Source organism: Pangasianodon hypophthalmus, chromosome 4 (genome assembly GCF_027358585.1).
Source record: "Pangasianodon hypophthalmus isolate fPanHyp1 chromosome 4, fPanHyp1.pri, whole genome shotgun sequence".
In the NCBI taxonomy this organism is placed as follows: domain Eukaryota; kingdom Metazoa; phylum Chordata; class Actinopteri; order Siluriformes; family Pangasiidae; genus Pangasianodon; species Pangasianodon hypophthalmus.
This window is the reverse complement of record NC_069713.1, coordinates 26,968,929-26,983,386: the sequence shown is the minus strand read 5'-3', so window position 1 is coordinate 26,983,386 and position 14,458 is coordinate 26,968,929. Positions and strand designations below refer to the sequence as shown.

General features: G+C 35.9%; 1 long non-coding RNA gene across 1 annotated transcript; it reads right to left on the bottom strand.

Moving 5' to 3' along the window:
* Window positions 1-261: 261 nt before the first annotated feature.
* LOC117597184 (uncharacterized) lies at window positions 262-2,552 on the bottom strand. Its single transcript, XR_008301633.1, has 6 exons — window positions 1,623-2,552; window positions 1,499-1,546; window positions 1,133-1,409; window positions 978-1,043; window positions 733-861; window positions 262-648 (listed from the first exon to the last, which is right to left on the bottom strand). It is a non-coding gene; the product is annotated as an uncharacterized LOC117597184 (long non-coding RNA).
* Window positions 2,553-14,458: the final 11,906 nt, after the last annotated feature.

Below are 14,458 nucleotides of genomic sequence, written 5' to 3'. Positions count from 1 at the left end.
CCTTCTACGCTCAGCCTTAATTCGGCAAGGACCCGTTCTAAAGTCTCATCCATTTTTTTAAAATTATATATGTATTTTTTTATTTTTTTTAATGAAATGTATTTTATATATATATTTAATATATATATGTATTTATTTTATATGTTTTATAGTGTTTATATGATTTATAATGTTTATAGTGTTTATATATTTATAGTGTTTATATTTATAGTGTTTTATAGTGTTATGTTTTTTGGTTTATCTCGTATGGGTTTACTTTTAACGAGGGGTCTAAATAAAACGTCACACCTCAGGGTTAAATGATTTTTTTATTTTTCTTGCACACTTTTATTATATAATTTTCCCCCTATCTATAACCCAGCATTCACAATGTCAGAAATATTTCCCTGATGCTAACATACATTCGAAAACATGAATTCACAACATCAAAATATAGCTCGACACGGACATGCATTCAAACCTTTCACACAAAACCTTTTTCACACGCGTTAGAAAACGTGGCGCTGTAGTCACGAATCAGGTCGCGAATCAAATCGCTCGTTATTTCAGCGAGTCGCAAGATTCCGCTGTCACGGCGCTGGCGGAGAGGTGGCGCTATTCTCAACCGACGGGCCCGTTCAGGTCTCGCTTCCTGGTTAGAGACGCTGGCTGAAAAAAATAAAAACCCCTATCAAAATCTTATACGTATAGGTATATAAAGAAGAAATACAAAAATATACAACGTATATATACCGTCGGGGTCACTCTGAGGAAACCTGCGCTTAAACAGAGGTCTAGTGGGACTCTGGCGCTCTCTCCGACTTCGCTCTGCTTCCTGATTCGGTTCTGGGCCGTTATCCGATTCGGTCTCCGCTTCGGTCTCTGTTTTAAAAAAAGAAGGCGCGTGTCAAAAAAAAACGTATTATCACACACACACACACACACACACACACACTCGCGCGCACGCGCACACACACACACACATTTATAAAACACACCGTTAATCACGCTTTGAGATCCACAACCCCCTTCCCTGGTTGAACACGCGGGTGATTCGACTGAATCTGTAGAGGATTAGAAGAAGAAGATTGTCTAATGATCCTTTATATTTATATATATATATTTGAATAATAAAATTTGAAATAATACAAACCTGTAAATAATCGCTTCACTAGAGACGCTGTCTTACTGACTAATCTCCGTCTCTTCGCTCGCTGAGGCGCATCACAGACTTTTAAAACTGGTGTCACGCTCGCGAGTTGTTGATATTTCTATTACGCCATTTCCGCTTCTCGGAGGAGAGGAGGGAACGCGACGATCTCGCTAGATCGCTGGCGAGGCCCCTGTTAGAATCAAATCCAAATCGTCCGCGAGACTGTCGCTTCCCGATCCTCTCGCAAACTCATCAGGATTAATTCCCCGTGTAAAATCTGTCACGCGTAGTAAAAAAAAAAAGTTTTTTCACCAGAACTAAATAACAGAGGCCAAAAACAAAAAAACACAGAGAGAGATACGGTACCTGGGTCTGTCTGAGTGAGGCTAATACCCTCTAGTTCTTCCGCTGTAACTTTATTAAAGAGAAAAACATATTTAAAAAAGTACAGAAGAGTTAAAATAAAAGAGAAATTAATAGAAAAGCTTACCCTGATACTCAGGCACCTGGTGAATTTCAGCTTGAACTTTTAAAGCTGAGAATACATAAAGTGATTATTTAAACAATGTTTTTAAGAGAAAAGAAATACCTTATAATTTCAACAAGTTTTCTTACCATGAGCCATCATGTCGATCCCCGAATTTCTTCATGGAAAATGTTAGTCCGTCTCGTTTCTTATATACCCTAAAGTTCTTTTCCCACCGAAACACCTGTCACAAGTTCTCGAGCAACCATATACACCTGGCGCATCATATCATCTCTTTAGAGGGTGGAGGGGTAGACTGTCGCGACCGCTCAGTCAACACGTGCTCTGCGGCCGCAGAGAATCAGAATGAATGAATCCTGGTACATGAATTAAAATATAATTTTAAAATATATTTTCAGAATATGAGGATCGCGCTGGGAAACAGAATAAAATGTGATGCTCGAATTAAAATCTATTTTTTTTTGCATATAACAGAGATTCCGTTTATGTTGCAAAAATAAATAAATAAAGTATTAATAAAAGATCCGAAATCGCACGATACAGGGAGAAAGGGGAAAAAAAGTTCATCACTACGACCATCAACTTTGACTAGCTTCAAATAAATCACTTATACACAGCAGTAACACATAAATAATTTGTACATTGTGCATTAAATGTATGCTTGTTGGTAAAACTTGGCTAAATATAAATAGCGAGACTAACCTAACTGATGCTAAGCACTGGGTTGTTTTTTTTTTTTTTTTTTTTTTTTTTTTGCTAAACTCTTCCAATTGGGGAATTTTTGCTAGCTAGCTTTAATCCAAATTTATCTAAGATGTATTAAATATTAGCTAAAGTTTAAGACCGGAACGGCATGACACTAGCCGCCTGAAATCCGACCTCGTGCGCAGGCCGGATAATTTGCACGGGGCCCCTGACCAGGGGGTGAGAGAGTGAAAGGGGGTTGAAGCGCGTGAACGGACCCCCGCTCGGAACTCAGATGCGCGTGAACGGACCCACAAAAATTAGGGAGGGGGATCGGGGCGGGACATCTGCAAAAAAAGAAGAATCTCATTGGTTGAAAGGGGGGCGGGACTACCCACCACAGTGCGCTCTGATTGGATAAAAAGGGGAGGGACCTCGTGACGTGGCACACTCTGATTGGACGAAAAACTGTCAAAATGCAGTTTGATGAAAGGGGGTTAGTTTATTCTCTCTAGCGCATATATGCACCTGCTGGCAGTACGTTTGAGGGATATTTTTCACATGTTTCTGATGGAAACAGATACGAAAAATGTTTGTTGACATTAAAAATAATAATATGATAGTGAAGGGTTATAAAGTCTAAAGTGTGAATTATAATGTTTCGAAAGTCATTATTCATGAAATATGCACTACACCACTGTTTTCATTACGATCATCTAAGTGATGTCTTGTTTGTGCGCTTTGTGCGCTGAAAACGCTATTGAGAGAGTTTCAAAGCGATAGGAGCTTGGGAAAGTGGTTTTTCTAACAAACGCATATATGCACCTGCTCGCAGTACTTTTCAGGGATATTTTTCTCTTGTTTCTGATGGAAACAGTTACGAAAAATGTTTGTTAACAATAAAAATAATAATATGATAGTGAAGGGTTATAAAGTCTAAATCGTGAATTATAATGTTTCAAAAGTCATTATTCATGAAATATGCACTACACCACTGTTTTCATTACGATCATCTATGTGCTGTGTTGTGTGTGCGCTTTGGGCGCTGAAAACGCTATACAGAGAGTTTCAAAGCGATAGGAGCTTGGGAAAGTGGTTTTTCTAACAAACGCATATATGCACCTGCTCGCAGTACTTTTCAGGGATATTTTTCTCTTGTTTCTGATGGAAACAGATTACGAAAAATGTTTGTTGACATTAAAAATAATAATATGATTGTGAAGGGTTATAAAGTCTAAATCGTAAATTATGATGTAAAGATAGTCATAATTCATGAAATATGCACTACACCACTGTTTTCATCAAGATCATCTATGTGCTGTCTTGTGTGTTCGCTTTGGGCGCTGAAAACGCTATACAGAGAGTTTCAAAGCGATAGGAGCTTGGGAAAGTGGTTTTTCTAACAAACGCATATATGCACCTGCTCGCAGTACTTTTCAGGGATATTTTTCTCTTGTTTCTGATGGAAAAAGATACGAAAAATGTTTGTTGACATTAAGTATAATAATATGACAGTGAATGGTTATAAAGTCTAAAGTGTGAATTATAATGTTTAGAAAGTCATTATTCATGAAATATGCACTACACCACTGTTTTCATTACGATCATCTATGTGCTGTCTTGTGTGTCAGCTTTGGGCGCTGAAAACGCTATACAGAGAGTTTCAAAGCGATAGGAGCTTGGGAAAGTGGTTTTTCTAACAAGCGCATATATGCACCTGCTCGCAGTACTTTTCAGGGATATTTTTCACATGTTTCTGATGGAAACAGATACGAAAAATGTTTGTTGACATTAAGAATAATAATATGATAGTGAAGGCTTATAAAGTCTAAAGTCTGAATTATAAAGTTTAGAAAGTCATTATTCATGAAATATGCACTACACCACTGTTTTCATCACGATCATCTATGTGCTGTCTTGTGTGTGCGCTTTGCGCGCTGATAACGCTATACAGAGAGTTTCAAAGCGATAGGAGCTTGAGAAAGTGGTTTTTCTAACAAACGCATATATGCACCTGCTCGCAGTACTATTTGGGATTATTTTTCACATGTTTCTGATGGAAACAGATACGAATAATGTGTGTTGACATTAAAAATAATAATGAGAAAGTTAAGGGTTATAAAGTCTAAAGTGTGAATTATAATGTTTAGAAAGTCATTATTCATGAAATATGCACTACACCACTGTTTTCATCACGATTATCTATGTGCTGTCTTGTGTGTGCGCTTTGCGCGCTGAAAACGCTATACAGAGAGTTTCAAAGCGATAGGAGCTTGGGAAAGTGGTATTTCTAACAAACGCATATATGCACCTGCTCGCAGTACTTTTCAGGGATATTTTTCACATGTTTCTGATGGAAACAGATACGAAAAATGTTTGTTGACATTAAGAATAATAATATGATAGTGAAGGCTTATAAAGTCTAAAGTCTGAATTATAAAGTTTAGAAAGTCATTATTCATGAAATATGCACTACACCATTGTTTTCATCACGATCATCTATGTGCTGTCTTGTGTGTGCGCTCTGGGCGCTGAAAACGCTATTGAGAGAGTTTCAAAGCGATAGGAGCTTGTGAAAGTGGTATTTCTAACAAACGCATATATGCACCTGCTCGCAATACTATTAGGGATTATTTTTCACATGTTTCTGATGGAAACAGATACGAATAATGTGTGTTGACATTTAAAATAATAATGAGAAAGTTAAGGGTTATAAAGTCTAAAGTGTGAATTATAATGTTTAGAAAGTCATTATTCATGAAATATGCACTACACCACTGTTTTCATTACGATCATCTATGTGCTGTCTTGTCTTTGCGCTTTGGGCGCTGAAAACGCTATTGAGAGAGTTTCAAAGCGATAGGAGCTTGGGAAAGTGGTTTTTCTAACAAACGCATATATGCACCTGCTAGCAGTACGTTTGAGGGATATTTTTCACATGTTTCTGATGGAAACAGATACGAAAAATGTTTGTTGACATTAAAAATAATAATATGATAGTGAAGGGTTATGAAGTCTAAACTGTGAATTATAATGTTAAGAAAGTCATTATTCATGAAATATGCACTACACCACTGTTTTCATCACGATCATCTTAGTGCTTTCTTGTGTGTCAGCTCTGAGCGCTGAAAACGCTATTGAGAGAGTTTCAAAGCGATAGGAGCTTGTGAAAGTGGTTTTTCTAACAATCGCATATATGCACCTGCTCGCAGTACTTTTCAGGGATATTTTTCTCTTGTTTCTGATGGAAACAGATTACGAAAAATGTTTGTTGACATTAAAAATAATAATATGATAGTGAAGGGTTATAAAGTATAAATCGTGAATTATAATGTTAAGAAAGTCACTTTTCGTGAAATATGCACTACACCACTGTTTTCATTACGATCATCTATGTGCTGTCTTGTGTGTTCGCTTTGGGCGCTGAAAACGCTATACAGAGAGTTTCAAAGCGATAGGAGCTTGGGAAAGTAGTTTTTCTAACAAGCGCATATATGCACCTGCTCGCAGTACTTTTCAGGGATATTTTTCTCTTGTTTCTGATGGAAAAGATTACAAAAAATGTTTGTTGACATTAAGAATAATAATATGACAGTGAATGGTTATAAAGTCTAAAGTGTGAATTATAATGTTTAGAAAGTCATTATTCATGAAATATGCACTACACCACTGTTTTCATTACGATCATCTATGTGCTGTCTTGTGTGTGCGCTTTGGGCGCTGAAAACGCTATACAGAGAGTTTCAATGCGAAAGGAGCTTGAGAAAGTGGTTTTTCTAACAAACGCATATATGCACCAGCTCGCAGTACTTTTCAGGGATATTTTTCTCTTGTTTCTGATGGAAACAGATTACGAAAAATGTTTGTTGACATTAAAAATAATAATATGATAGTGAAGGGTTATAAAGTATAAATTGTGAATTATAATGTTAAGAAAGTCATTTTTCATGAAATATACTCTACAACACTATTTTCATCAAGATCATCTATGTGTTGTCTTGTGTGTGCGCTTTGGGCGCTGAAAACGCTATACAGAGAGTTTCAAAGCGATAGGAGCTTGGGAAAGTGGTTTTTCTAACAAACGCATATATGCACCTGCTCGCAGTATTATTTGGGATTATTTTTCACATGTTTCTGATGGAAACAGATACGAATAATGTGTGTTGACATTAAAAATAATAATGAGAAAGTTGAGGGTTATAAAGTCTAAACTGTGAATTATAATGTTAAGAAAGTCATTATTCATGAAATATGCACTACACCACTGTTTTCATCACGATCATCTTAGTGCTTTCTTGTGTGTCAGCTCTGAGCGCTGAAAACGCTATTGAGAGAGTTTCAAAGCGATAGGAGCTTGTGAAAGTGGTTTTTCTAACAATCGCATATATGCACCTGCTCGCAGTACTTTTCAGGGATATTTTTCTCTTGTTTCTGATGGAAACAGATTACGAAAAATGTTTGTTGACATTAAAAATAATAATATGATAGTGAAGGGTTATAAAGTATAAATCGTGAATTATAATGTTAAGAAAGTCACTTTTCGTGAAATATGCACTACACCACTGTTTTCATTACGATCATCTATGTGCTGTCTTGTGTGTTCGCTTTGGGCGCTGAAAACGCTATACAGAGAGTTTCAAAGCGATAGGAGCTTGGGAAAGTAGTTTTTCTAACAAGCGCATATATGCACCTGCTCGCAGTACTTTTCAGGGATATTTTTCTCTTGTTTCTGATGGAAAAGATTACAAAAAATGTTTGTTGACATTAAGAATAATAATATGACAGTGAATGGTTATAAAGTCTAAAGTGTGAATTATAATGTTTAGAAAGTCATTATTCATGAAATATGCACTACACCACTGTTTTCATTACGATCATCTATGTGCTGTCTTGTGTGTGCGCTTTGGGCGCTGAAAACGCTATACAGAGAGTTTCAATGCGAAAGGAGCTTGAGAAAGTGGTTTTTCTAACAAACGCATATATGCACCAGCTCGCAGTACTTTTCAGGGATATTTTTCTCTTGTTTCTGATGGAAACAGATTACGAAAAATGTTTGTTGACATTAAAAATAATAATATGATAGTGAAGGGTTATAAAGTATAAATTGTGAATTATAATGTTAAGAAAGTCATTTTTCATGAAATATACTCTACAACACTATTTTCATCAAGATCATCTATGTGTTGTCTTGTGTGTGCGCTTTGGGCGCTGAAAACGCTATACAGAGAGTTTCAAAGCGATAGGAGCTTGGGAAAGTGGTTTTTCTAACAAACGCATATATGCACCTGCTCGCAGTATTATTTGGGATTATTTTTCACATGTTTCTGATGGAAACAGATACGAATAATGTGTGTTGACATTAAAAATAATAATGAGAAAGTTGAGGGTTATAAAGTCTAAAGTGTGAATTATAATGTTTAGAAAGTCATTATTCATGAAATATGCACTACACCACTGTTTTCATCACGATCATCTGTGCTGTCTTGTGTGTGCGCTTTTGGCGCTTAAAACGCTATACAGAGAGTTTCAAAGCGATAGGAGCTTGGGAAAGTGGTTTTTCTAACAAGCGCATATATGCACCTGCTCGCAGTACTTTTCAGGGATATTTTTCACATGTTTCTGATGGAAACAGATACGAAAAATGTTTGTTGACATTAAAAATAATAATATGACAGTGAATGGTTATAAAGTCTAAAGTGTGAATTATAATCGTTAGAAAGTCATTATTCATGAAATATGCACTACACCACTGTTTTCATTACGATCATCTATGTGCTGTCTTGTGTGTGCGCTTTGGGCGCTGAAAACGCTATACAGAGAGTTTCAAAGCGATATGAGCTTGGGAAAGTGGTTTTTCTAACAAGCGCATATATGCACCTGCTCGCAGTACATTTCAGGGATATTTTTCACATGTTTCGGATGGAAACAGATACGAAAAATGTTTGTTGACATTAAGAATAATAATATGACAGTGAATGGTTATAAAGTCTAAAGTGTGTATTATAATGTTTAGAAAGTCATTATTCATGAAATATGCACTACACCACTGTTTTCATCACGATCATCTTAGTGCTTTCTTGTGTGTCAGCTCTGAGCGCTGAAAACGCTATTGAGAGAGTTTCAAAGCGATAGGAGCTTGTGAAAGTGGTTTTTCTAACAATCGCATATATGCACCTGCTCGCAGTACTTTTCAGGGATATTTTTCTCTTGTTTCTGATGGAAACAGATTACGAAAAATGTTTGTTGACATTAAAAATAATAATATGATAGTGAAGGGTTATAAAGTATAAATCGTGAATTATAATGTTAAGAAAGTCACTTTTCGTGAAATATGCACTACACCACTGTTTTCATTACGATCATCTATGTGCTGTCTTGTGTGTTCGCTTTGGGCGCTGAAAACGCTATACAGAGAGTTTCAAAGCGATAGGAGCTTGGGAAAGTAGTTTTTCTAACAAGCGCATATATGCACCTGCTCGCAGTACTTTTCAGGGATATTTTTCTCTTGTTTCTGATGGAAAAGATTACAAAAAATGTTTGTTGACATTAAGAATAATAATATGACAGTGAATGGTTATAAAGTCTAAAGTGTGAATTATAATGTTTAGAAAGTCATTATTCATGAAATATGCACTACACCACTGTTTTCATCAAGATCATCTATGTGCTGTCTTGTGTGTTCGCTTTGGGCGCTGGAAAACGCTATACAGAGAGTTTCAAAGCGATAGGAGCTTGGGAAAGTGGTTTTTCTAACAAACGCATATATGCACCTGCTCGCAGTACTTTTCAGGGATATTTTTTCTCTTGTTTCTGATGGCAAAAGTTACGAAAATGTTTGTTGACATTAAGTATAATAATATGATAGTGAAGGGTTATAAAGTCTAAAGTGTGAATTATAATGTTTTAGAAAGTCATATTCATGAAATATGCAATACACCACTGTTTTCATTACGATCATCTATGTGCTGTCTTGTGTGGTCAGCTTTGGGCGCTGAAAACGCTATACAGAGAGTTTCAAAGCGATAGGAGCTTGGGAAAGTGGTTTTTCTAACAAGCGGCATATATGCCACCTGCTCGCAGTACTTTTCAGGGATATTTTTCACATGTTTCTGATGGAAACAGATACGAAAAATGTTTGTTGACATTAAGAATAATAATATGACAGTGAATGGTTATAAAGTCTAAAGTGTGAATTATAATGTTTAGAAGTCATTATTCATGAAATATACACTACACCACTGTTTTCATTACGATCATCTATGTGCTGTCTTGTGTGTGCGCTTTGGGCGCTGAAAACCGCTATACAGAGAGTTTCAATGCGAAAGGAGCTTGAGAAAGTGGTTTTTCTAACAAACGCATATATGCACCAGCTCGCAGTACTTTTCAGGGATATTTTTCTCTTGTTTCTGATGGAAACAGATTACGAAAAATGTTTGTTGACATTAAAAAATAATAATATGATAGTGAAGGGTTATAAAGTATAAATTGTGAATTATAATGTTAAGAAAGTCATTTTTCATGAATAATCTCTACAACACTATTTTCATCAAGATCATCTATGTGTTGTCTTGTGTGTGCGCTTTGGGCGCTGAAAACGCTATACAGAGAGTTCAAAGCGATAGGAGCTTGGGGAAAGTGGTTTTTCTAACAAACGCATATATGCACCTGCTCGCAGTATTATTTGGGATTATTTTTCACATGTTCTGATGGAAACAGATACGAATAATGTGGTGTTGACATTAAAAATAATAATGAGAAAGTTGAGGGTTATAAAGTCTAAAGTGTGAATTATAATGTTTAGAAAGTCATTATTCATGAAATATGCACTACACCACTGTTTTCATTACGATCATCTATGTGCTGTCTTGTGTGTGCGCTTTGGGGGCTGAAAACGCTATACAGAGAGTTTCAAAGCGATAGGAGCTTGGGAAAGTGGTTTTTCTAACAAGCGCATATATGCACCTGCTCGCAGTACTTTTCAGGGATATTTTTCTCTTGTTTCTGATGGAAAAGATTACGAAAAATGTTGTTGACATTAAAAATAATAATATGATTGTGAAGGGTTATAAAGTCTAAATCGTTAAATTATGTAAGAAAGTCATTATTCATGAAATATGCACTACACCACTGTTTTCATTCACGATCATCTATGTGCTGTCTTCTTTGTGCGCTTTGTGCGCTGATAACGCAATACAGAGAGTTTCAAAGCGATAGGAGCTTGAGAAAGTGGTTTTTCTAACAAACGCATATATGCACCTGCTCGCAGTACTATTTGAGATTATTTTTCACATGTTTCTGATGGAAACAGATACGAATAATGTGTGTTCACATTTAAAATGAGATAGTGAAGGGTTATAAAGTGAGATAGTGAAGAGTTATAAAGTTATATAAGGTTATATAAGGTTATAAAGTCTAAATAGTGAATTATTATGTTTAGAAAGTCATTATTCATGAAATATGCACTACACCACCTGTTTTCATCACGATCATCTATGTGATGTCTTGTTTGTGCGCCTTTGTGCGCTGAAAACGCTATACAGAGAGTTTCAAAGCCGATAGGAGCTTGGGAAAGTAGTTTTTCTAACAAGCGCATATATGCACCTGCTCGCAGTACTTTTCAGGGATATTTTTTCTGTTGTTTCTGATGGAAAAGATTACGAAAAATGTTTGTTGACATTAAAAATAATAATATGATTGTGAAGGGTTATAAAGTCTAAATCGTAAATTATAATGTTAATAAAGTCATTTTTCATGAAATAATCTCTACACCACTGTTTTCATCACGATCATCTATGTGCTGTCTTGTCTTTGCGCTTTGGGCGCTGAAAACGCTATTGAGAGAGTTTCAAAGCGATAGGAGCTTGGGAAAGTGGTTTTTCTAACAAACGCATATATGCACCTGCTAGCAGTACGTTTGAGGGATATTTTTCACATGTTTCTGATGAAACAGATTACGAAAAATGTTTGTTGACATTAAAAATAATAATATGATAGTGAAGGGTTATGAAGTCTAAACTGTGAATTATAATGTTAAGAAAGTCATTATTCATGAAATATGCACTACACCACTGTTTTCATCACGATCATCTTAGTGCTGTCTTGTGTGTCAGCTCTGGGCGCTGAAAACGCTATTGAGAGAGTTTCAAAGCGATAGGAGCTTGTGAAAGTGGTTTTTTCTAACAATCGCATATATGCACCTGCTCGCAGTACTTTTCAGGGATATGTTTCACATGTTTCTGATGGAAACAGATTACGAAAAATGTTTGTTGACATTAAAAATAATAATATGATAGTGAAGGGTTATAAAGTATAAATCGTGATTATAATGTTAAGGAAGTGACTTTTCGTGAAATATGCACTACACCACTGTTTTCATTACGATCATCTATGTGCTGTCTTGTGTGTGCGCTTTGCGCGCTGAAAACGCTATACAGAGAGTTTCAATGCGAAAGGAGCTTGAGAAAGTGGTTTTTCTAACAAACGCATATATGCACCAGCTCGCAGTACTTTTCAGGGATATTTTTCTCTTGTTTCTGATGGAAACAGATTACGAAAAATGTTTGTTGACATTAAAATAATAATATGATTGTGAAGGGTTATAAAGTCTAAATCGTAAATTATGATGTTAAGATAGTCATAATTCATGAAATATGCACTACACCACTGTTTTCATCAAGATCCTCTATGTGCTGTCTTGTGTGTTCCGCTTTGGGCGCTGAAAACGCTATACAGAGAGTTTCAAAGCGATAGGAGCTTGGGAAAGTGGTTTTTCTAACAAACGCATATATGCACCTGCACGCAGTACTTTTCAGGGATATTTTTCTCTTGTTTCTGATGGAAAGAGATACGAAAAATGTTTGTTGACATTAAGTATAATAATATGACAGTGAATGGTTATAAAGTCTAAAGTGTGAATTATAATGTTTAGAAAGTCACTTTTCGTGAAATATGCACTACACCACTGTTTTCATTACGATCATCTATGTGCTGTCTTGTGTGTCAGCTTTGGGCGCTGAAACGCTATACAGAGAGTTTCAAAGAGATAGGAGCTTGGGAAAGTGGTTTTTTCTAACAAGCGCATATATGCACCTGCTCGCAGTACTTTTCATGGATATTTTTCACATGTTTCTGATGGAAACAGATACGAAAAATGTTTGTTGACATTAAGAATAATAATATGACAGTGAATGGTTATAAAGTCTAAAGTGTGTATTATAATTTTTAGAAAGTCATTATTCATGAAATATGCACTACACCACTGTTTTCATTACGATCATCTATGTGCTGTATTGTGTGTGCGCTTTGGGGGCGGAAAACGCTATATACAGAGAGTTTCAAAGCGATATGAGCTTGGGAAAGTGGTTTTTCTAACAAGCGCATATATGCACCTGCTCGCAGTACATTTCAGGGATATTTTTCACATGTTTCGGATGGAAACAGATACGAAAAATGTTTGTTGACATTAAGAATAATAATATGACAGTGAATGGTTTATAAAGTCTAAAGTGTTGTATTATAATGTTTAGAAAGTCATTATTCATGAAATATGCACTACACCACTGTTTTCATTACGATCATCTATGTGCTGTCTTGTGTGTGCGCTTTGGGGGCTGAAAACGCTATACAGAGAGTTTCAAAGCGATAGGAGCTTGGGAAAGTGGTTTTTCTAACAAGCGCATATATGCACCCTGCTCGCAGTACTTTTCATGGATATTTTTCACATGTTTCTGATGGAAACAGATACGAAAAATGTTTGTTGACATTAAGAATAATAATATGACAGTGAATGGTTATAAAGTCTAAAGTGTGTATTATAATGTTTAGAAAGTCATTATTCATGAAATATGCACTACACCACTGTTTTCATTACGATCATCTAAGTGCTGTCTTGTGTGTGCGCTTTGGGGGGCTGAAAACGCTATACAGAGAGTTTCAAAGCGATAGGAGCTTGGGAAAGTGTTTTTCTAACAAGCGCATATATGCACCTGCTCGCAGTACTTTTCAGGGATATTTTTCTCTTGTTTCTGAAGGAAAAGATTACGAAAAATGTTTGTTGACATTAAAAATAATAATATGATTGTGAAGGGTTATAAAGTCTAAATCGTAAATTATGTTAAGAAAGTCATTATTCCATGAAATATGCACTACACCACTGTTTTCATCAAGATCATCTATGTGCTGTCTTCTTTTGTGCGCTTTGTGCGCTGATACGCAATACAGAGAGTTTCAAAGCGATAGGAGCTTGAGAAAGTGGTTTTTCTAACAACGCATATATGCACCTGCTCGCAGTACTATTTGAGATTATTTTTCACATGTTTCTGATGGAAACAGATACGAATAATGTGTGTTGACATTTAAAATGAGATAGTGAAGGGTTATAAAGTGAGATAGTGAAGGGTTATAAAGTTATATAAGGTTATATAAGGTTATAAAGTCTAAATCGTGAATTATTATGTTTAGAAAGTCATTATTCATGAAATATGCACTACACCACTGTTTTCATCACGATCATCTATGTGCTGTCTTGTGTGTGCGCTTTGGACGCTGAAAACGCAATACAGAGAGTTTCAAAAGCGATAGGAGCTTGGGAAAGTAGTTTTTCTAACAAGCGCATATATGCACCTGCTCGCAGTACTTTTCAGGGATATTTTTCACATGTTTCTGATGGAAACAGATACGAAAAATGTTTGTTGACCATTAAGTATAATAATATGATATGAAGGGTAGTAAAGTCTAAATCGTGAATTATATGTTTAGAAAGTCATAATTCATGAAATATGCACTACACCACTGTTTTCATCAAGATCATCTATGTGCTGGTCTTGTGGTGTTCGCTTTGGGCGCTGAAAACGCTATACAGAGAGTTTCAAGCGATAGGAGCTTGGGAAGTGGTTTTTCTAACAAACGCCATATATGCACCTGCTCGCAGTACTTTTCAGGGATATTTTGCTCTTGTTTCTGATGGAAAAAAGTTACGAAAAATGTTTGTTGACATTAAGTATAATAATATGATAGTGAAGGGTTATAAAGTCTAAAGTGTGAATTATAATGTTTAGAAAGTCATTATTCATGAAATATGCAATACACCACTGTTTTCATTACGATCATCTATGTGCTGTCTTGTGTGTCAGCTTTGGGCGCTGAAAACGCTATAC